Genomic DNA, 17,860 nt, shown 5'->3' with positions numbered 1-17,860 from the left:
GTGGAGACATTGGTGATGATACCGAGCAGTGGGCACCATGAGACCAGAAAAAATAAAGTTGTGATATTACAGCAGCTGACTCTTTAGTCCCATTTAAATACACAACATGCACAATCAGGGTGACCAACAAGATACTAACAAACAATAACATTACAAACATCTAATTGAACGAACACAACAACTGAAACCCCTCGCAAGGCTGTTGTAACCAAACTATTTTCCACAAGTCTTTGCATTTTTGGACATGCCGCACTGCATGCTGGGTACCCAAGTGGCTGACGCTGATTATCTAGCTGTGCACCGACTGCGTGATATGAGTAATAGTTTTTGGTCAGCTTGGGACAAAGGTTAAGAAACGGTTGACATTTCAATGTGAAATTGCATGAAATTGCGCGTGGTATTTCAGAATGATGTCTGCCTATTTAACTAAACAAGTAATCAAAATTATGACAGGCCAAAAGACTTTGCCTAGTTTCAAACCTGTGACCTTGCACTTTGCAGGACAACGTTTCAACCCATTGAGCTACCTGCAAGGCTGAGAAGTTCTGGTCAGTTTCTGTATAAAAAAAGAAAGCCGTTTATCCTGCAGCATGGATTGCTCGATTCGGCCAAAGTTTAAACAGCTGTAATTCAATGATCTTCTGACATATCAAGGTGAAATTGCGCATGGTACTTCAGAACAATGCCATCCTGTTTAACTAAACAGATATTCAAATTTAAGACGGGCTAAATGACTGTGGCTGGATTCGATCCTACGACCTTATACTTTGCAGGTCGCCGTCCCAGCCCAGTGAGCTGATCTCAGTGTTGAATATCTTAACGTTCAGTTACTGTATAAAAAAAGTACGCTGTTTCTCCTGTGGTAAGCGAAAGTTAAAACAGCTCTTATTCAATCATGTTTTGACATACCAAGGTGAAATTGTGTACGGTAAATCAGAGTGATGTCACCTTAAAGCCTATTAGGTTTGAAAAACCATCATTCAAAAATGACATTTGATTAAGTGACACAAACATATTGAGTAAAATTGGACATTTACATACATACACCCCTTTAGGCCATTTTGTACTTGATTCAATTGCCTTAAGTAACATTTCTCAATACGTCAATGATACATATCTGTACCAAATTTCAAGTCAATTAGACCTTTGGTTCAAGAGAAGAGGAATTTTGAAGGTTTTCCCAAATTATCAATATACAGGAAAATCCATCATGGCAGACCTTATGGGTCCTAGAGGCTTTTTTGTTCCTCGTGTAAAATTAGGCATGCACACCAAGTTTCAGAAGAATTGGAGCAATGGGGTGGAAATGCAATCACTCTGAAAAGTGGACATTTGGGCGTGGCCTGTGGCGCCCCCTATGGTCTGATGTGGCCCATAGTTGGTGTGGGGGTACCCAATCAGATGTAGTATCACTGTGCCAAATTAGAAAATTAGTTACCAATACCAAGTTGAGTTATTGTGGCGCAAGGAGAATAATAATAATAAATATAGCTGCAAGCAGCGATGCAGGTTCCTCCGCAAAATACTATAAACATGTACACTTTAGAAGATCGAGAGTTGGACAACAAAAGAGCAAAACTACTTCATGTTTGGTCAACAACAATAGGCTGAATGGGGATTTGAACTCATGAGCATAAGGTTACAAGTCAGTCTCTATCTTCTCTGCTACACACCAACTGTTGAGATTGTATGAATAGAAAGGGCAGAGTATTAGCTTTGGTCAGCTTTGCGACAAAGGTTAGGAATTTCAAGGTGAAATTGCATGAATTTGTGCAGGGTATTTCACAATGATGTCGTCCTGTTTGACTAAACAGATAATACAAATTATGACAGTCCAAAATATAATGGCTGGATTCCAACCTAATACTTTATACTTCACAGGTCACCATCCCAGCTTATTGAGCTATTATCAGTGTTAAGTAGTGTCATGTTCAGTAACTGTATAAAAAAGTAAGCTGTTTCTCCTGTGGTAAGCGTTGTTAGATTCAGCCAACGTTGAAACTGCTCTAATTCAATCATATTTTGACATACCAAGGTGAAATTGTTTGTGGTACTTCAGAATGATGTCATCCCATTGAACTAAACAGATAATCAAAATTATGAAAGGCCATAAGATTATGTCTGGATTCCAACCTACGACCTTATACTTTACAGGTCACCATCCAAGCCCATTGAGCTATTCTCAGTGTTGAATATTGTCATGTTCAGTTACTGTATTAAAAAGTAAGTTGTTTCTCCTGTGGTGAGCGTTTTTAGATTCAGCCAACGTTGAAACTGATCCAATTCAATCATATTTTGACATACCAAGGTGAAATTGTTTGTGGGACTTCAGAATAATGTCATCCTCTTAAACTAAACAGATAATCAAAATGATGACAGACCAAAAGATAATGTCTGGATTCCAACCTACGACCTTATACTTTACAGGTCACCATCCCAGCCCATTGAGCTATTCTCAGTGTTGAATATTGTCATGTCCAGTTACTGCATTAAAAAGTAAGCTGTTTCTCCTGTGGTAAGCGTTGTTAGATTCAGCCAAAGTTGAAACTGCTTATACTTTCCTATAAAAATGGGACAACAGGATGACTGGGTTGCTGTTGCAAAAAATAACTTACTTATAGTTTTTATAAAAGGTTGTTTGGAGTGCCATAACTTGTTATTGAAGGGAGTTTCAAATCATGCCTAGCATCAGTGGGGATGTGTCCTGGCTTAGGTTACTGAAATGAATTTGTGCAACAGACAAGGGATCCACCTGAACAATCAATTTACTTCATTAGAGATAACCATTAGCGTTATCTCTACCATGCGTAGACTACAAGTACATTTAGTCATTTTAGCAGACGCTCTTATCCAGTGCGACTTACAGTAAGTACAGGGAAATACTCCCCGAGGCAAGTAGGATGAAGTGCCTTGCCCAAGGACACAACGTCATTTGGCACTGGCGGGAATCGAACCAACAACCTTCTGATTAATAGCCCGACTCCCTAACGGCTCAGCCATCTGACCTCCAGTAGCTAGCTACTGTGGTGAACCTGGCTTGTTTTGCAGTGGTTTACACAGTCTCGCTAAACAGACGATTGGAGTGTTGTGATGGGCTCAAATAAACACGCATTGCTATGTTTTACAACCGGAGGATTTATCGGAAGACTAGAAACCGTTTTGTCAGAATAAAAAATAAAAAACTGTGCCTCTGACTGGTTTTGAACCTACAACCCTTTGCTTACCAGCACAACATCTCAGCCAATTGAGCAATTCCCAGGCATGGAATACACAAAGTTCAATAACTGGATAATAAAAAAAGCTGTTTCTCCAATGGCGAGCATTGTTAGATTTGGTCCAAGTTCAAACAGCTGTAATTCAGTCATATTTTGACATATCAAGGTAAAACTTTGCATGGTTCTTCAGAGGCATGTCACTTTAAAGTCTATTAGGTTTGAACCATCCTTCAAAAATACATTTGATTTAGTGACACAAACATATTGAGGCAATGTGGACATTTACATAAATACACCCCTTTCAGCCATTTTGTACTTGATTCAATTGCCTTAAGTAACATTTCTCAATACGTCAATGATACATATCTGTACCAAAATTCAAGTCAATTAGACCTTTGGTTCAAGAGAAGAGGAATTTTGAAGGTTTTCCAAAATTATCACTGTACAGGAAAATCCATCATGGCGGACCTTATGGGTCTTTGAGGCTTTTTTGTTCCTCATGAAAATGAGGCATGCACACCAAGTTTCAGAATTCAGAAGGAGCAATGGGGTGGACATGCAATCACTTTGAAAATTGGACTTTTGGGCGTGGCCTGTGGCGCCCCCTATGGTCCGATGTGGCACATATTTGGTGTGGGGGTACCCACTTGAATGTAGTATCAATGTGCCAAATTAGAAAATTTATGACAAGGGACTTTTTGAGATATTGGGGCGCAAGGAGAAGAAAAAAATTATAATAAATATAGCTGCAGGCAGCAATGGCAGGTTCCTCCTTAACATTGCAAACCATTACCAAATTGACATGACACAGACATGTATTTCACACATGTACACAACATTTCAAGACAATTGGATCAATGGCTGATTTAAAGTCATTTTCTTAAATTCTTGACAAATTGTCACTGTAGAGAAATATCCATGATGCCGACATTATGGGTTCTTGATACTCTTTTGTTCCCCATGAGCAATATAAGGCATGCGTTCTAACTTTTAGAAATTTTGGACAAACGGGGTTAAAATGCCGTCGTCGTTATCTACCGCTTGTCCGGGAGTCGGGTCGCGGGGGCAGCAACTTAAGCAAGGAGGCCCAGACTTCCCCCTCCCCGGCCTCTTCCACCAGCTCTTCCTGGGGGACCCTGAGGTGTTCCCAGGCCAGCCGAGAGACATAGTCCCTCCAGCGTGTCCTGGGTCTTCCCCGGGGCCTCTTCCCAGTGGGCCGTGCCCAAAACACCTCACCAGGCAGGCGTCCAGGAGAAATCCTGATCAGATGCCCGAGCCACCTCAGCTGGCTCCTCTCGACGCAGAGGAGCAGCGGTTCTACTCTGAGCCCCTCCCGGATGACCAGGCTTCTCACCCTATCTCTAAGGGAGAGCCCGGACACCCTGCGGAAAAGGCTCATTTTGGCCGCTTGTATTCGCGATCTCGTTCTTTCGGTCACCACCCATAGTTCGTGACCATAGGTGAGGGTAGGAACGTAGATCAACTGGTAAATACAGAGCTTTGCCTTTCGACTCAGCTCCTTCTTCACCACGACGGACCGATGCAGAGCCCGCATCGCTGCGGACGCCGCACCGATCCGCCTGTCGATCTCGCGCTCAATTCTTCGTGAACAAGACCCTGAGATACTTGAACTCCTCCGCTTGGGTCAAGATCTCCTTCCCGACCCTGAGATGGCACTCCACCGTTTTCCGGTCGATAACCATGGCCTCAGATTTGGGGGTGCTGATTCGCATCCCAGCCGCTTCACATTCGGTCCAACAGGACCACATTATCTGCAAAAAGCAGCGACCCAATCCTGAGGCCACCAAACCGGACCCCTCAACGCCCTGGCTGCGCCTAGAAATTCTGTCCATATAAGTAATGAACAGAATCTGTGACAAAGGGCAGCCCTGGCAGAGTCCAACCCTCATCAGAAACAAGTTTGACTTACTACCGGCAATGCGGACCAAACTCTGGCACCGGTCGTACAGGGACCGGACAGCCCCGATCAGGGAATCCGGTACCCCGTACTCTCAGAGCACCCCCCACATGAGCCCCCGAGGGACACGGTCGAACGCCTTTTCCAAATCCACAAAACATGTGTAGACTGGTTGGGCGAACTCCCATGTACCCTCCAGGGTTAAAATGCCACCCTTTTGAAAGTGACAACTTTGAAGCATGTTCTGTCAGGCCACCTGTGCTCTGGGCAGGCCCATCATGCAGAGATCCATTCTTTAAAAGCTTTGATTACAACAATAACTTTATGAATGGGAAGATACACTTTAGTAAAGGACGTGTATGTAATGTAAGGACGACAATTACATTAAGGCCTATATGTATAGTTATATATATATATTTCATACAATATAGCAAGGTAGCTGACTTCACCACTCCTGAATGTGCCTTTCATCAACCCCAAGTTTGCATGCTACAGGTCTGTTGCTGCTTGTGAGTGCTTTTTGCACAGCTTTTTGTTTGAAAGATAAAGTATAAGAATGTTTTGGCAATGCTACTTCAGATTTCTACACAAAGTAGAGACACGCGCAGCTTCAATTTTACACTCAGCGTTTGTTTGACCTCCTTGTCTAGTTGTTTGTCTGCAGCATTTAATCAAAGGAATATGGTATATGACAGCAATATTTTTTTATGTAACACACCTTTCTAACATCAGAAGTGGCCGCAGCTTTGCCCCTAATGGTCTAGGACTTCCCCTAGCTGCATTGCAAATCAAGGATAGAGCCTTTTCATTTGGCCCAGTGGCAGACTGTCTGAGGTTGTCAAATGTCACCAATCATGGAATGCTTCTTGTCCAATAAAATAGACTTACTTGAATGGAACTAATTGTTGTGCACTTATTTATATTCCAGTTATAAACAAACATCAAGACAAATTGTACATGGACAAAGTTGCTTCCTAATTGCATTCACTCTTATTTCATAGCTTTTGTGATGTCAAAGTAGAATAACTACATAAACATACATACTAAATTTGTTATCAATTGTAGTCAGTGTAGTTACATGTGGTAATATGTCCATGTCATTGTTGTGTTGGAAATGTATGTGAATGCTGGGTGGTTGACTATTTCTTATTGTATGATCTGTGTGAGATGTAAGCAAGGTAAATATTCTGTGAGGTGTTAAGATAGATAGCAGTTTTAGAATAAACAAATACTTTATTAGCAATGAACAAAATATACAAGTTAGGGCAAATGTAAGTGTTAAATGAAGATGAGTAAAATAACGTATATTTAAAATTAGGTGGTTTTTAACCTTTTGTATTTTTTTATATTTACATTTAGTTATTTAGCAGACGCTCTTATCCAGAGCGACTTACAGTAAGTACAGGGACATTCCCCCCGAGGCAAGTAGGGTGAAGTGCCCTAGTGTAAGTAGTGTGAGTAGTGTAAGTAGGGCAAGTAGTGTGAAGGACACAATGTCATTGGCACGGTGGGGAATCGATCCGGCAACCTTCTGATTACTAGCCCGACTCCCTCACCGCTCAGCCATCTGACTACCATTGTATTTTTACAATAAGCAAAGAATTTACTAGAAAGGAACAAAAATACAAGGTAAAGGCAAATGTATAAGTAAAATGAAGATAAGTAAAAGAACGTATGTTGAGCAGATTCGTGCTGTTTGAGGTTGTCAAATATCACCAGACATGGACTTCTACCTACATTGACATGCACCAACTCAGAGCAATGAGTTTCAACAACCATTAGCACAGTTATTCAATTTGCTGACTCTACTCTTAATGCAAGACTATGTTTAAGTTATTGGCTGAAATTCTTTGTCAGCAACTGTTTATGGAGGAACCCTCCCTCACCAAATTGCTTTGGTTATGCTTTCTTAAAAGTCTAGTCCTTAGTTTAGATGTGCCAAAGAAGATGATAACATGACCAACCTGTGTTTGGTTGATTCAACTATATAGTTCTGAAGAAGAAGACCTTCTGTTTCTTTTAACAGTAGAATTAGCTGTGGCCAAACTAATCAGAGAATGCCCTACTAGTCTAAAATGGCTACTAGACTAAGGAGTGAAGGTGGGAGCTTGGTACTGTTGGGGCCATGTACTGTTATGGTTTTAGAGTCAAACAACTTACTAAATGATTAAATGTCTGTTAAATGTCAAATCCAAATGTAAATGTATAGAAGAGAGAATTAAACCTAGAGGTTTAAAAGGCTACGTTTGTTTAAACAAATTACAGACAGGATTTGGGGAAAAAGCTCTAGAAATTAGCCAAATATACATATTTTAAATATTCACAAGTAATCTACTTTTCATCTTACATTGAACTATTTTTCAGATTTGTGGGGGTGCCGTTATAGGTTCTAGAGGCTTTTTTGTTCCTCATGAGAAATAAGGCATATTTAATGAATTTCAGAATTTTGGGACAAATGGGATGCAAATGGCATCCCTTTGAAAATGGACAATTGGGGGGTGGCCATAGCGCCACCTATGGATAAGGGTGGGTTATTTGTGGTGTGGTAGTTACTCATGGCCTATATTATCAATATTTCAGGATTTTGAGAACTTTTTACCATTGCATACAAAATCGGAAATGCAAAACCATCAAGATCCACAAGGCCTTTGCTAGAGACTAAGGAATGAGTGGGGGCTTGGTCAGCCCACACTCTCCTGAAATGTTGCATGTGTGTCTTGCCAAGCCTGGGCAGGAGGAGGGGAGAGAGGATTTAGCCCAAAAAGCTCTGAAATTTGCCAAGCATGCATGTTTCAAATATTCACCAAAAATCTACTTTTCATCTTACAGTCAACTTTTTCTCAGATTTGTGTACTAAACATTCTCAGGTGTCTTCATATGAACTTGTGATAGTATCAGAGTATCAGTTTTAGACTGGTGGATGTGTAAAGCATTATTTTAGCGTTAGCGACAAATTCGATTTGCTTTATATCAGTCATTTTTTAAGATATTAAGTCAATTTTTCACATGGGAACATGTTGTAGTGTCTTCCACCGATATACCAAGTTTGGTGTTGATATCTCAACAATTTGCTGAGATTTGACCCAACTTCCTGTTTGGTTCCTTTGTTGATGACTTTGATTGGCTGTACCGGACAAACGGTTTTGAAAATCAAAAATCCTATTGATAACTTTTGTGAGGCTCAGTCCGGACATCCTCCCTGGCAACTTTGAAGAAAATTTGACAAAAAATGTAGGAGGAGTAGCGAAAAAACTTGTTTCCTAAATCTTTATTGTACAGAAAAATCCAAAATGGCGGCCGTTATAGGTTCTTGAGGCTTTTTTGTTCCTCATGAGAAATAAGGCATATGTAATGAATTTCAGAATTTTGGGACTTATGGCCTGCAAATGGCATCACTTTAAAGATTGACATATTGGGGCGTGGCCTGTAGCGCCACCTATTGTCTCTAAAGGCCCATGTTTGGTATGGTAGTTACTAATGGTCTGCAGTTTCAACATGCCAAATTTCACAACTTTTTACCATTGTGCTCTAGGGGCTGCCATTGACTCCCATGGGTAAAAAATAATAAATATAACTGCAAGCAGTAATGGCGGATTCCTCCAAACACTGCGAACCATTGAAAAATGTATATTATTGACAAATTGTAACTGTATAGAAAAATCTATGCTGAAGAATTACCAATGGGATACCAAATCTGAAATGCAATACCATCAAGATCCACAAGGGCCTTTATTTCAAGCCAAGATGTGAAAGGAGGAGGCTTGGTGAGCCTATCCATTCCAGAAAGCCTTGTATCTTTGTGCTTTGGTTTGAGGCGTGTAGCGCCACCTATGGGTAATGGTGGACCATTTGTGGTGTGGTATTTACTCTTGGCCTATACTAACAATGTTTCAGGATTTTAAAAACTTTTTACCATAGCATACAAAATCGGAAATGCAATACCAACAAGATCCACATGGCCTTATGTTAAAGTGTGGTAGTTACTCTTGGCCTATACAATCAATGTTTCAGGATTTTGAGAACTTTTTACCATTGCATACAAAATCGGAAAAGCAATACCATCAAGATCCACAATGGCCTTTATTTTAAGCCAAGAAGTGAAGGGAGCGGGCTTGTTTAGCCTATCCATTCCAGAAAGCCTTGTATCTTTGTGCTTTAGGACGTGGCCTGTAGCGCCACCTATGGGTAATGGTGGGCCATTTGTGGTGTGGTAATTACTCTTGGCCTATACTATCAATGTTTCAGGATTTTTATAACTTTTTACCATTGCATACAAAATCGGAAATGCAATACCAACAAGATCCACATGGGCTTTGGTTAAAGTGTGGTTGTTACTCTTGGCCTTTACTATCAATGTTTCAGGATTTGGAGACCTTTTTACCATTGCATACCAAATCGTAACTGCAATGACACCAAGGTCCTCAAGGGCCTATGCAGACATTCAAGGAATGAGTGGGGGCTTGGTCAGCCCACACGCTCCTGAAATGTTGAGTATGCGTCTTGCCAAGCCCGCACGTGTGTCAAGGGAAAAATGAGTGTGTGAGAATTTGGAGCACGCACGGGGAGGAGCAGGGGACACGTTTCATTGGAAATTTGCCAAGAAATTAGCCAAGCATGCATGTTTCAAATATTCACCAAAAATCGACCTTTCATTTTACTGTCAACTTTTTCTCAGATTTGTGTACTAAACATTCTCAAGAGTCTTCATATGAACTTGTTTGACTGGCTGATGTGTAAAGCATTGCGAACCATTGAAAAATGTATATTCTTGACAAATTGTAACTGTTTAGAAAATCAATGCTGCAGAATTACCAATAGGATACCAAATCTGAAATGCAATACCATGAAGATCCACAAGGCTCTTTTTTTCAAGCCAAGAAGTGAAGGGAGCAAGCTTGGTGGGCCTATCCATTCCCGAAAGCCTTGTATCTTTGTGCTTAGGGCGTGGCTTCTAGCGCCACCTATGGGTAATGGTGGGCCAGTTGTGGTGTGGTAATTACTCTTGGCCTATACTATCAATGTTTCACGATTTTTAGAACTTTTTACCATTGCATACAAAATCGGAAATGCAATACCAACAAGATCCACATGGGCTTTTGTTTAAGTGTGGTTGTTACTCTTGGCCTTTACTATCAATGTTTCAGGATTTGGAGAACTTTTTACCATTGCATACAAAATCGGAAATGTAATACCATCAAGATCCACATGGGCCTTTGCTAAAGACCAAGGAATGAGTGGGGGCTTGGTCAGCCCACACTCTCCTGAAATGTTGCGTGTGCGTCTTGCCAAGCCCGTGCGTGTGTGAAGGGAAGGCTGAGTGTGTGTGAATGTGGAGCGCGCGCGCTGAGGGAGAGAGGATTTGGCAAATAAGCTATAGAAATTAGCCAAGCATGTATATTTAAAATATTCACTAAAAATCTACTTTTCATCTTACATTCAACTTTTTTTCAGATTGAGTACTAAACATTCTCAAGAGTCTTCATATGAACTTGTGATTGAATCAATGTATCACTTTTTGACCGGCGGATGTGTACAGCATAATTTTAGCATTAGCGATACATTTGATTTGCTGTATATCAATCATTATTGGAGATATGAAGTTGCGTTTGCACATTGTAACATGATGTAATGTCTTCCACCGATGTACCAACTTTGGTGTTGATATCTCAAAAATGTGATGAGATTTGATCCAATATCCTGTTTGGTTGCTTTTTTGCCAATTCTGATTGGGTGTACCGGACAAACGGTTGTGACGATCAAAATTATTTTCAATAACTTTTTTTAGGCTTGGTCTGAAGATCATCTCTGGTCATTTTGAAGAAGATTTGACAAAATTTGTCGGAGGAGTAGGCTTTCAAAGGTTTTTGATAAAACCGGAAATGGCGGAAAATCTATATAACCGGAAATTGACATCATAGGGTGCGTTGAACTTGTCTTGATCCAGGGAATCCAATGGTACCTCATTTTGAAAATCAGTCATACGGTTCAAAAGTTGCGTGTGTAAACACAAGTCCAACTTTGACCCATTGGTGGCGCTAGAGTGGTCTAATGGGAGACATGAAACTTGGTGTAAGTATAAAAGGGACTGTCCTTAATGAGTGTGCCAAATTTCACAAAAAGTTGTCGATGGGGTCTAGGGGCTGCCATAGACTCCCATGGTACAAGAATTACAAATAATAAAACCACCAATAACAATAGGTTTCCTACTGACGGAGGAATCCTAATAATACCACCAATAACAATAGGGTTCCCTCCTACCGGAAGAACCCTAATAATAACTAGAGAGCATACAATTTCTGGGGAAATTATGAGTATCTCCTGGGGCCTCGTATAAATCTCCTGGGGCCATCTGCATATTAATTTATGGGAGGAGGCAAGGCGGGGTCAGTGGCTCATTCACGTGCGGTCAATCTCACGTTGATTGTGATTTGTAAAGGAAAGGTGCGCAGGACCTGGCGTACGACCGGTTTTATACATGTGAATATTTCTGTGCGTAGGCACTTTTTGAGTTTTGGCGGTACGCCATCTTCTGGTATGAAAGCTGCGCAATCCTTTATACATGAGGCCCCTGGTGTTGCCCACCTCATGCCCCTCACCCCTACCCATTCAATATGGCACTCCAGTGCAAGGTCGGGGTACAGTCCGACCTCCTCCACGTGCCGCGCAAGCCAGTAGACCAACGAGCTGCCAACGATCCAGACGTGCGGACGACTTTGGTTTTCCATGGTGTGATATGATCAAACATCCAACACCTGTCTCTTATATACTAAATGGCTTCCCGCTTGTTCTTTTTCAAACAATGCAAGGCTAACATCTGCCTGTTTATTTGCCACCTGTGTCTGTGTTGTTTTTATTCACAATATTCTCATTGGTTGGCCTTGAAGACAAATTGCTCTATATTATTTCTAAGACACTCGCGTCCTATTTTGTAATTTTACCGCCCTGATCGGCATCATTTGAGTAATGAGGGCAAGCGCAGGCTTATTGATTACTTAAAAAACGTAATGTTTCATCATGCAAGATAGAGTAGCCTAGTTAGAGAAGGATTTAGCAGTTTTATTATTACATTAGCCTATTTTATTAATAATATTCAGAGTAACCTCAAACCTTTCTTTTGTTTCTTTGACCATACATTTTCTTTGAGGGCTTAGTGGTTTCGGTTTAACATCATTATTTATAGCGACATCATTATTGATAGCGAAGAAGCCTACCGGACATTGTTAGCTCGCAGTGTACAAAGAATGCTCCTGCAACAAAGTTGTTACTTAGTAACAGTTAGCCAGCTAGACCATATGCTAGACGCCCAGCAGAAGTTTGTAGCTAACAAAGAATGCTCGTGCAACAAAGTTGTTTCTTCCCCTGCAAGAGGGAATGGTGATCAGCAACCTCATAGGTGATCAGCAACCTCATAGTTGAATCAAAACGAATACATTTGGCAGACCGGTGTAAAAATGGATCTAATCTCTATGACTTAAACGTCATTGGCCAGGTCTCCCAGATTTGTTAAGAAGCTCATAAGAACTTCTTAAGAACGTTCGAAGAGCGCTCTAGAACGCTCTTCGAACGCTCTTAAGAAGCTCTTAGCATTAAGCCAATAAACGTCATTGTAAGTTTTTCCCTTCTCGTGATATTTTCAGGCATTTAGCTTATTCATATTGCATTCATTCATTAATAAAGAACCCCCTTTGAAGCTTATTTTAACGACGATGTTACCAGCAGTAGCTATCTCAGATGGAATCGCGATTCAAATAATACCATAGGCTAACTGAAAATATGCCCCCAAAACCGTAAATAAGCTTGACATTTATTTAGGGGAAAATCACTCATTCATAAAAATGTCAGTGGTAGCGATTATTGTCAGTAACAAGGCAACATGCGAGATAGCCCTGCTGTGTGGAAAAGCTGCCCCGGTAAATTGTAGGCTACTACTACTGCTAGACTGTCTTGGTAGCGATTACGTTGGTTGAATTCGATTTAACATTACTTCCGTTGTACGGTCTAGGCTGAAATGAATTATTTTCATGAACAGATTGACAAGGTTTAGGCTGTAGCAATGGAGTTCAGGTTAGTAGTGACTAGTCAGATAGTTTCACCTATTGAAAGACTTTTTATTTAAGTAAGGTTAGTGGCAAAGATGTGCCGCCGTTTAACTTCCTACTAGTACTGTAAACAGCTGTGGAGATGTTTTTGTTAGCTACTAGACTAGGCTACGGCAATGCAGTGAGCTACACTGGTTTGAAACCACAGGTAATGATAATTTCACCCACAAATCGTTTACTTGTAATCTAATGTCATAATAAATCCTACAACAAAAATGTATTTGTGAGGAATGTTTATTTTAACGATTGAAAAAAGATGCATCATAGATCGCCGTAGTATGTGTTGCCCGGGCAACAGAGGCTAATGTCATGATGCTAATGCTTCAGTGAAATAGTAGACTACTGTTTCCGAAAGTAGATGTACTTCCTTAATGATATTAGCTTGTATTGTACAATACACATTACAATAGTGTGTCATATCACAAAGTAAAATGAGCAAATAGTTATCACCCAGGCCTCTTTGCTTGTGGCGTTTCTGCAGCTGCCTTGCAGTAAAGCAGTTAGCCTAGCCATCTCCCAGAAGTTAACGAGCTGCTAAACTAATGTTCTGTTAGAGACAGTCACCCGAGTTTCCGTGAAGTTGGTGACGTTAGTGGCGTCAGTGACTGTGGCTAGCAAGTTAGCCACCGTTAGCTTCACTTTTCGCCACAAAAACGTAATTTCTACTTAAACCGTGCAACGGAACGTAAATCCCAATACAAGCAACTCAATTCCTACCAAAACGAAACGTTTGACACTGAGGTTGTCTATGTAGTCCAAATATTAACAAAGTTTTAGGGGGGCTAAAAGAAATAATAATAATAATAATATATATGTGAGATAACAATGGTTGTGCCCTTGCCGAAGGCAAAGCACACCCAATAAGAATACCAACAATAACAATAGGTTCCCTCCTACCGGAGGAACCTAATAAGAATACCAACAATAACAATAGGTTCCCTCCTACCGGAGGAACCTAATAATACCAACAAATACAATAGGGTCCTCCTGACGGAGGAACCCTAATAATAATAATAATAATAATACCAATGGTGATTAGGAAAGATAGTGTTGCATGCCATGCAATGTCTAATTATGTGTGCAAACTGAGTTGAACAGATGGAGAAGGAAAGGAGAAGGAGAGAAAGAGAGGAGAAGGATAGGCCAGGACTAAAGAGGAATTCAAGTTCGGCTGACCCTCGGATGAAGACATCCTCTTTCTTGAAACTTCATGCATCATTGGGGTGTGCTTGCCTCGGCGAGCACAAACCATTGTTATCTCACATATATATTTATTATTATTTTTGCCCCCCTAAGGCTCAGTCAATATTTGGACTACATAGACAACGGCTGTGTCAAAATGTTTGTCTTGGTCTCGATTGAGTTGCTTGTATTTGGATTTACGTTCGGTTGCACAGTTTAGGAGGTTACAACGTTTTTGTGGTAACAAAGTGCCTTTAGTGACAAAGGGTAATCTGTGCTAGCTATGTCACCACGTCAACACACGTCAGCAACGACGCATGGATACAACGTGATAGAGACGTTCTAGCACGCAAATTGGAGTTTGGATTATGAGTGAAAAATACCAACCCAAAAAAATCCCAACCATTTGGCTTTGTTGAGAAAGCGATTTTGAGTGGAACTGCCATCTCGGATTTTTGATTTAGGTCGTTAAAGTCTTTGTAAATTGAGCGAGTGCGGGTTGCCCGTGAGACTGCCTAGTCTTTTAGGCGGCAGCCATGCTAGAGAGCGTCATATCATAGTAGTATTTTCGTAGCTAATTTTGTAATTTAATTTTACACGAAAAAACAGAAAGAGGGAAATGCAATGACGATATGACTATTGTGAAAACATCCAAGTGGTGAGATTTTAATGTAGGTTGCTGTAAAAACTTTGATTTGTTTGCTACGTGAGAGCCCCGTCAGCCTCCATTGACGATTGCGGCAGCAACAACAGTGTTGTAGATCTGCGTCTGATGAGTCTTTGTTTAATTTCGTACCAGGGTCAATTCTACATCCAAATGGAGAGCAGTGTTTTAAAGATATGGCTATTGTGAAGACAGCCAGCGGGTCCGCATATTTTTGTTATTTGTGTAAAACTTTGAGTGAGACTGCGTCTTCTTTTGACGTTACAGACTCGGCTCGCCCTCTGGCAGTGTGTAGCAGTAGGCTAGGCTACAGTCCGTTTGGACCCCTCCACATTTGCGATCAAAATATTAGTTCATGACTGGTCTACTAGTCCAGCGATCTTTCCATTGCTTCACAATCAAATCCATTTCACTTTATAAGTAGGGAGAATACCCATAGCAATAGAATTCCACTCCACGTTTTCTAGAAAAACTGCATCATGCACGCAGATTCAACTCCCATATTCTTTGATCAACGCATCGCGCTTGTAGCTAGCACTTCAGACATGACGGTTCCACAGACGAGATGGACATAAGGAGGGTTTTTTCGACGAAGAGGAAAGTAAGTCAAACTTGCCCAGTTTTCCCTTCAGTGGCCAAAGCACCCTTATGAGACATTCTCTGACTATAATAGCGTTAGTTAAGTCACAAAGATCCTTCTGCAAACATTATGATTATTGCTAGCTAGATAAGCAAGCTTTTTACCTACATCTAGCACTAGGCTATACCATACTTTATTTACCCATTACAAGTGGAACAGCATTTGTTGATTTCTTAATCTGGGTCTGAAATATGTTGTGCTTTTGGCCGTGTTCAGATTTAGGCGTCTGTTTCAGGCAGAAATAGATGACAAGGATGTTTTTTCCAAGTAGCTATAAAAGAAATTGCTGGTGTTTTTTTTATTGCCATAACAACCGTGAGCTAATCTGGAGTCAACCTTAGCTAACATGCTAGTTTGTCTAGTTTGTGTAACATTGTCTTCCAATTTAAATAAGGTTGCTCAACTTGTAATTTTGGCAATTCGCAGAATTTTATTGCTACATGTTAGTCTGTAACATGAAGGCAAAACTGATTCAACCATTAAAACCATATATCCTCTGAAAGCTTATACCCTCAGGATGTTATCTAATGAGACAAGAGACACGTCCATCTCTCCATATTAGGATGCTGACCATGCATAATAAATTCGGTATTGGTAAATGGAGTAGGCTATATGGCTGATACTTTTTTGGGCTGTGCCATTTAGGGAAACTGATTCAACCACCTTAACCATGTATTTTCTGAAAGCTTACATCTTAAGGATGTGATCTGTGGAAAAGACTACAGGTTTGAACACAAATTTGATCATTTCTGAACTGTCCAGTCATGCTTTAGGGAGATGCTTTTTTTATGTAGCCTACATAATTATTAGGCTACTAAACCTATACCAATTCTGAATTGTATATGCTGATAACATGATGTACATCTCAGAAATCTTCATATGAAAAATCTACATTAAGCTTATTATTATCAATATGAAAGAATGCTCAATGCATCTCCATGTCTCCTGATATAGATGGTAGAGATTGAGAGTGAGTCAGAGGCAGGGGCAGCATGCAGGGGCAGTGGAGACAGCTCTGTTGCTGAGGTGAGTGCTGAAAGGTGACAGGTAGTTGAAGATGTCCCATTGCTTATTGGGAAGTTTAGTTTTCAAAATATTTTAATGTCCAGCCCCTCAGTATATGTATAACAACTATGGTAAATAGTTGGTAAATGCACCAGAATGCGGGAAATTGCATCTACATCTCAAAACATTCTAGGGTAGAAACCCCCAGACCCCCCGCATAATGTGTGTCCCCCCACTCTGAAAATGCTGCTGACGCCCATGGCTACAGTTCTGTCTTCAATGCCACAGCTATGGCTAAACTTTATTATGTCTTATTACACGGCTGTTCTTTAATGCTGTAGAATGCTCCATTCACTTGAATGGGGCTTCCCAACGTTCTGCGGTGAACTATTTTCTCATATTTGACCGTTGCTATGTACATATGACCGCTGTCAAGGGAAGTGGCCTTTTTGCCTCCGATTCATGTCTTTCGTAGCACTCCGCAAGTAGTCCGGTAACTTTTCAACCCCAGCGTACTTAGCAACGTCAGCTGATTTGAAGCCTAAAGAAAGTCTATGAAGTTCAACATCTTTGGCGAACTATTTCTCTGCTGATCAACAATACGAATGGTAACAAATACATTGTAAAAAGACACACTGTGTTAAGTTATTTTTGTTGGCAAGTAGCCGTGTAATAAGCGGGATAATGCATAGAACGCCGGTCATTATTGGGAAAATAAGCCCCTTCAGGGCTTCTGCTGTTCGTCCTGTCGGGGCTTATTTTCCCGATAATGACCGGCGTTCTATACATTATCCCTTACAAAAGAAACATTCTCATTTCCGGCGCTTTCAAACAATCAGTGAAGTGTGGATAGCAACGGCAGCTAGCTTGCCTCTAGCAAAAGCAGCAAAAACTGCTTTTGAATTAGCCATGTCCCCCTAAATTAATATCGAACTTATTTACGTTTTGGGGGGCTTATTTTCAGTTAGCAGACGGTACTATTTGAATCACCTTTCCATCTGAAATACTGCCAGTGACAATGTTGTTACAGTAGCTTGTTTCAAAGGGGGTTCCTTGTTTCAAAGGGTGTTAATGAATTATGCAATATGAGTAGGCTAAATGCTTGAAAATATCACTAGAAGGGAAAACGGATCCACC

At 40.7% G+C, this 17,860-nt stretch overlaps 1 protein-coding gene across 1 annotated transcript in view; it reads right to left on the bottom strand.

The window, feature by feature from the left end:
• Positions 1–17,860, bottom strand: part of slc22a13b (solute carrier family 22 member 13b) — a 126,192-nt gene that overhangs the window by 69,340 nt on the left and 38,992 nt on the right. The window lies entirely within an intron of this gene.

This window comes from Hypomesus transpacificus, chromosome 8 (assembly GCF_021917145.1).
Source record: "Hypomesus transpacificus isolate Combined female chromosome 8, fHypTra1, whole genome shotgun sequence".
Classification (NCBI taxonomy): domain Eukaryota; kingdom Metazoa; phylum Chordata; class Actinopteri; order Osmeriformes; family Osmeridae; genus Hypomesus; species Hypomesus transpacificus.
This window is presented reverse-complemented; position numbering and strand designations above follow the sequence as displayed.